The sequence below is a fragment of the Meles meles genome, chromosome 7 (assembly GCF_922984935.1).
Source record: "Meles meles chromosome 7, mMelMel3.1 paternal haplotype, whole genome shotgun sequence".
Taxonomy (NCBI): domain Eukaryota; kingdom Metazoa; phylum Chordata; class Mammalia; order Carnivora; family Mustelidae; genus Meles; species Meles meles.
Window position 1 is genome coordinate 78,794,003 of NC_060072.1, and position 6,681 is coordinate 78,800,683.

General features: G+C 52.7%; 1 long non-coding RNA gene across 1 annotated transcript; it reads left to right on the top strand.

The window, feature by feature from the left end:
- The first annotated feature begins 3,422 nt into the window (after positions 1-3,422).
- On the top strand, positions 3,423-5,999 carry LOC123946070. Its single transcript, XR_006819581.1, has 3 exons — positions 3,423-3,518; positions 5,630-5,665; positions 5,962-5,999. It is a non-coding gene; the product is annotated as an uncharacterized LOC123946070 (long non-coding RNA).
- The last annotated feature ends 682 nt before the right edge of the window (positions 6,000-6,681 follow it).

Here is a 6,681-nt window from a genome sequence, read left to right on the forward strand (position 1 = left end):
AGACAGCGCAGGTATGGAAATAGAAGGTGGAAAGCATCTTCTTCCTGACGGGCGGGAAGCTGCCGGTGGCTTCTGAGGGCGGGGTTCCTAGTCAGTTGGTAGTGCCCGTCCTCTTGTCCTGGTTTGTGTGGGCTTCTTCTGGGCAGTGTTTCTCTGGCCTCCGCGCAGACGTGATGGATAGCGGAGCGGCGTGTGGTCTGAATCGCCAGATTCCTGCCTCTGGACCGCTGAGCCTGAGTCTGGATGGGCATGGGGTCATACTTTGCCCGTCTGGCTCCAAGTGAGAGCTGAGGCCAGACAGGAACACGTGCGTGAGGCTGTTCCACGAGCCACTGTACGGCAAGTGCTTTGAAAGCAGAGGGCAACCCCGTGTGTTGTGCTCCACCAAAGCTCCTGGTAGAGAGTTGGTGTCGGTTTGGAGTGGGAGCAGGGGATGGCCATGCGGTGAGACCCCTGGAGTCCCAAGCACTGAAAGGCAGGTGGGAGTGAGTTGAGAATGTCTTTCCGAGGCCAAGGCTTGTGTAAGTCACAGGGGGATTTCTGGGACATAACGATGTGAGGTCTTCAAGTGCATTTCGCCTCTTCTCCAAAAGTCAGAGTCTCAGAAGGGCACAGCGAGAGGTTCTGTAGGAATTCTGTGGGCAGCGGGAGTTTATTCTAAGAGAGCATCCGTGACTGAAGGGAAGGAAGTGCATCAGGGTAGGTATGCTGTCGAGGCTGAAAACGAAGGAAGTGGAATCCCTTCTGTTCTCCTTCCCAGCTGTCCGACCCTCGCGGAAGGCTTCGCACGCCTCCGCCATCAGTTTTCTCCTTCGTGGAGGGGGAAGGACATACCCTTCCCTTATGGGACCTGCGCACAGACGCCCTGTGCTAGTGCCGCCTAGTGTGAGACCCAGGAAGTACACAGTCAAAGGCCCTCTATGGCCACTAACCTTTGGAGGGAGCATCATCCACTGTGGACATGAGTTTCGATTTTAGCCAAGGAGCTGGAGGCTTTCGAGGAAGCGGAAGCACAGTACTTCCTAGGTTAAAATCACCTTTCGGGGGTATTTTTCTCCGGGGTGTGGTATCTTGCCCACAGGGCAAGCTCTGCGGTCCGAAATCTCATGTGTGTTAGGGAGCACGTCAGGGATCCTCCTGAAGCTGCCCTTGCAGGCATTTCTATTGAAGAACACGAGAACGTGCACAGCAAGAATGGCCAAATAGTGTCGGTTTCCGTACAAACGAAAGGGATCCTTCAAGGGATCCTGACGCCATCGTAGTAGCTAGAAAATTAATTGGACTCCAATGTGTGACGGGTTTCGAGAGACTTGAGGGCCCAGATTCAAGATGGGTCCCTGCGATCCCCATCTCCAAAACACCAAACAGAAAGAGAGAGAGAGAGAGAGAGAGAGAGAGAGAGAGAGAAAAGGGGAGCCCGTTGCCTCGTTATCCCCATCCATCATCAGGAAAGCCCTCGACGTGTGTTTTCCCACTGATACGCTCCAGACATTTGCAGTGTGTCCTCTACCATCTGTGGTGAGGCACCGTGTTCCCCTTCACCCTGTGTGGATCAGAGCCCGTTTCGATGGGGCCATTTTGCAGAAGAGTTGATTGTGTCCCACGGGATCATGCTGCCTTGATTGAAGGGTTGTTGTGTCCAATTGGAAGGAGCTCAGAGGAGAATCAGTGAAATGCCCCAAAGGTGAACTTTCTCCTGGGAAATGGAATCTGCACCGAAATGGTCGGGAGGATCAGGGCCTATCCTGCTGCATCCTTGTCCTCTTGAGAGTCTCTTGGGTTCAGGGTCAAAGAGTCTTTCTCCTTGACCCTCACATGCCGATGAGCAAGACGTGTCCATTCCACATCCTGTGAGCTTGTGATCAGTGGGAGAAGATGCGATGTGTATTGGTCTGTTGGTGGAGTGTGCCTGGCCCGGCCTGGGCAGGTCTTGTCAATTAAAGCTTGACACTACCTTTGAGAATGCTCACATCCACCTTCTCTGACACTCCTTAACACATGTATCCTAGAGATGGTGTGAAGCATTCGAAGAAGGACACGGTAGTACTGGCGTGATGTTCTCTTCTCTGGTTCTCTGGTCTCAAGTACGACGTTTCCATCACTAGGAAGCCTGGGTGCTACAAAAACGACAAGAGGCGGTTCATGATGCGCAGGGGCGGCATTGCCTGAAAATGCCCTATGAGTTTCGGTCCGAGGGACTGGATGACTTGGATTTCTGTCCCAGCCTTGTCAGTGACCAGAGCCATCTTGCAGAAATCCCTTCTTTTTCCTGAGGCCAATTCTGTTCTCTCGTTTGTTTTGTTTTGTTGTTGTTTTCTTTAGTTTGGTTTTTGTTTTGTTGTTTTCCCTTTGTGGGGACGGAGCAAGAGGGGCAGAGGGAGAGGGGCAGGGAGCATCGGAAACAGTCTCCACACCCAGCTCGGAGCCCAACCCCGGGTTTCATCCCAGAACCCTGAGATCATGAGCAGAGCCTTAACACAGAGGCTTCACCGACTGAGTCCCCAAGTGGCTCCTCATTTCTTTCTGTCTTTTCAGGAACAGCTCGAGGTCCCCAGACTGAACGTTCCACTACAGGTTCGTATATTATGTCAAAACTTCTTGTGGGCCAAGAAAAAAATAAAGAAGAGAAATAGTCTAAGACTGAAGGTTATGTGGAACTTTGGGTTGTTGAGTTAGAATTTGTATGAGAGTATGGCTTTGGAGAAAACCCGGCAAACAAGGAATTGAAGGAGCTTTGCCTATGGATTTCAAACGTTCTCCCCAAAGACTTAAATCTCACTTGGTTTGGACCGGATCAGAGGGACGGTCTTAAGTAGGGGGTCGCCTTTGTCTTTCCTCCATCTCACCTCACATGAATATCATCTCTCTGACAGAACTCGGTAACTTCACCCGCCACATGTAAAATAAATAAATAAATAAATAAATAAATAAATAAATAAATAAATAAATAAATGAAAAGGTGGCCTAGGATAAGAGAAAAAGGTGCCTCTGTCTGAGGATATATTTTGGTCTCGTAGGTGTTTTAAGTGGAAGGGTACCATGAGCTCCGTCCTGTCATTTCATCATTGTTCCTAGCTTCCCTGAGGGGTATCGTGATGGGGGCGAAGGTTCCATTTCTTTGGAGGCAACGTCATGGAGACCGATAGAGGAAGACCTAGCCTGACCCAGTTTGAGATGTGGAAAGCATGAGTGTGGCAAGGAAAGCAGCAACCACCCCAAGAAGGAAGTAGCAAGGAGGATAACAAAAAGTGGAGGAAAGTTATATTAGAACAAAATCTTAGGGCAGTCTGGACGGAAAGTCGCTAGAAGAAAGTCGCTTCCCTTTTCTCTGGGGGGAACTGGCGGGAGAGGTACATTCCCCTTTGGGAGTCAAGGGCAAGTGTGTTTGAAATGACAAGTTCATTCTCCGGTTTTCTCAGGTGTTGCTGGACGTCCAGTTTCCACGACCGTCAATGCTGGCAGCCTAGGCAGCCCTGGAGTGGGCCCCGCCTTCACCACCGGCCATGGCCCCATACCAGGTAAAGCCAGTTCCCAACAACGGAGCCCTTGGACGCCTAAGCACCTGGTTTCAGGCGGTGCTGCTCAGTACAATAGCGTCCAGACTAACAGACATCTGGCCGGTTACCTCGACTGGTGATAGCACGTACCCCCGTTTTCAGCAGGTTTTTCCGTCTTTTGTGCTTGCTCTTGATGCTGTGGTCGTTGCGGTCGTTCTCTTGACCCTGAAGAGAAAGGCCCAAGGGACACAGGCTTCAGAGGAGGCGAGACCAAGAAGCGATTGAAAGGCCATGTCTTCCATAGCGTCCCTGTCCCAGTCGTCCTGGATTTCACGCCAGGACCCCTTGGAGAGTCTTGGATAGGAGGGGTGCCAAGGGAGCTGATGGCGTTGGGATGAACTTCAGTAACATGTCAAAAGGAGCGATTGCCCTGGTCGATGGCACTTCTTTGATGTCCATGACATCAACTTTCAAATGATGCCTGAAGCTAAACGATGGGACTCAAATCCCATTGAGAGCGTGGCCAATGGGCGTCTTGCCTCCCAGAAGGAAGCAAGCAATGAAAGGTCTCAGGAGAGGTAGAGACCAGATTAGAACCGCGAAAGCCCTTCTGGCCTCCTCTGGCACGGCTCCACAGTGGTGGGATCTGTGCGATAGGGCATGCATCTGTGAGAACCCGATGACGGCGTGCTGGTCCTTGTGCGCCCTGGACGGCACTGGTGGTACCGTGGGTTTCAAGAACAGAAACGTGAGGGCCGTTGCGCAGGTAGAGCTGATTTGGAGTCAAAGCCAACAGTCGTGTGTTCACGCTGCCCCGTCGGGAGCGAGGCAGTAACTTGAAACGGCAGTCCAGTTTCCTCCGCTCGCGGTCCCGCCTGCCCGTGGCCTCGCTCAGCTGGTCCACGTGTGCCACCTAATAGCTGCAGTCGTCCTACATAGCTCACCTTCCTCGAAGCCAGAGCTGTTCAAAGAGTGGTTCCCAGACCAACAGCATCTCCCCTCTCCAGGGAACTTTGCAGAAATGCCAGTGTCGCGGCCCCCGTGCCTAGAATCCGACACTGTGCTAGAGGAGCCCAGCAAATGGTGGGAAGAAGCAGTCGAAGGCCGCGAAGCCTGTCACACTTGGGACCATTTGCAGGCTTTCGCCGGGTCCGGTCCCCCCGACAAACCCTCAGTCGGGAACCCACCACAGGGGACTTCCCCAAATTCAGCTTGCCACCCTGTCTCTCCACTCCTTAAAAGCCCTCAGGAGTTCCGGTCGCTTTCGGCAGGAACCAAAAGTCCGTCCCGGACCACGAGGCATCCTCTCTTTAGTACACCCAGGGGGACTTGCCTTTGTGTGTTGATCTGTGGACCCACGGCCCAATGATGTTTAGCTACCTTTGTGTTGGCCTCGCAGATGTCCTGCCGTCAGATTTAGGGGGCAGATACTTCTGGGCAGAACGTGGCCAGCACATGAGCCTTTGGTAGGGGAAAAGATGGAATCTGCAGCAGCCCAACATCCGCAACTTGTTGTGCTTCGAGTTAGACTCGGGAATTTGCTGAAGGGCGAGGGGACTGAGCGTTTAGTGTCTAGGTTCCCAAATCGGGGCCAGCGTTCTTGGGGCACGATGACAGGGGCATCAGCTAGGCCTTGAGGCAGGCAGGCGGTCGTAGGGAGAGGGGCTTGGAGCAGGGCCCCTCAGGGTTTGGTCCACAAAGGAGTGCCACCCGGAAGCTTTCGCTCCTGGTCCATGCTACGCTACGAGGGGAGTAGCAATTTGACGCGGGGCTTTTCCCTCTGTTGAGGAAAAGCTGATGGTTTCTTTGGGTTTGCTGTGTCAGGTGTCCTTTCTGGACGTGTACGGCCCTTTCCCAAAGAGAGCCTCCCCCTAGGGCCGATTGGAAACCGTCGAACATGGCTCCCTTAGCACACGTGCCCTGGGGAACAGCGTGAGAGTCGAGAGTCCAGGGTGAGGCTGGCAGGGTTCGGCTCCTGGATCTGCGGCCCACTTCCTGGGTGACACGGAGCAGGCCCCTGAGCCCCGACTGCACAGCAGGAGCCCTCATCGCGCCTGCCGGGGAGGGCTTCTGTCAGAGCAAATGCACTGATTTCTGCCCAGGGTAATGTGGAGTGTGCTGTCTCTTTTCAGGAGGAACCGGCAGCCTGACTGCAGCCACCAGAGGAGGTAAAGAACACAGCACGCCCATGGAGCCTAGCCCAGGAGAGCCAAGCGCAGGGAAATCAGACAAGTCAGGATTGGCCCTTGAGCACCTATGTGGTGGCATTGAACGTGACACAGGGCGAACTCACGATTGAGCTGTGGGTGGTGTGGGACGGATAGTAGCTATGTAGCTGCAGACACCCTAGGAGTCCTTGAAAGCTGCTGGGGTGTGGGAAGCCTGACTTCGGTCCTGTCCGGGAAGAGGGATATGCAGAATCCTGCCCGTCTCGAAGTAACACGTTTCCCCGTTGTTGTGTCAGGGACCGCAGAAGGTACAGAGGGCTTCACAACAGCCGCAGGGAGTGAGAAGACAAGTGGAGATTCAGCTGGCCCAGGCACAACCTTGGGAGACAGAACAGGTATGGAAATAAAAGATGGAAGGCATCTTCTTCCTGACGGGCGGGAAGCTGCCGGTGGCTTCTAGGGAGGGGTTTGAATCAGTTGGTAGTGCCCATTCCTGGGCTGCCCCCTTTCCTGGTTTGTGTGGTCTTCTTCTTGGCAGTGTTTCTCGAGCCTCCACGCAGACATGATGGATAGCAGTGTGGGGTGTGGTCAGAATCCCCAGATTCCCGCCTTTGGACTTCTAAGCCTGGGTCTGGATGGGCATGGGGTCATGCTTTGCCCATCGGGCTCCACGTGAGAGCTGAGGCCCGACATGACCAAATCCATGAAACTTTTCCACGATCCATTGTATTTAAAGTTCTTTGAAAGCAGAGGGCAACTCAATGTGTTCTGCTGCTCCAAAGCTCCCTATACATTGTTCGTGCAGTTTTTAATATATAGTGGATTAACTGTTGGTGATTCCACTTGAGTCTCATTAAGATAAGTCCCTGTCAAAGACTGTGTTAAGAAAGTCATTGAGAGAATATAGCTTTTTTAAAATTTAAAATAAGTGCCAAAACAGGAAATATCTGTCATCACAACCTTGTTTTTTTTAAAATTTGTATTATTGACATATCAAGGAATCATTGGGAATGTCA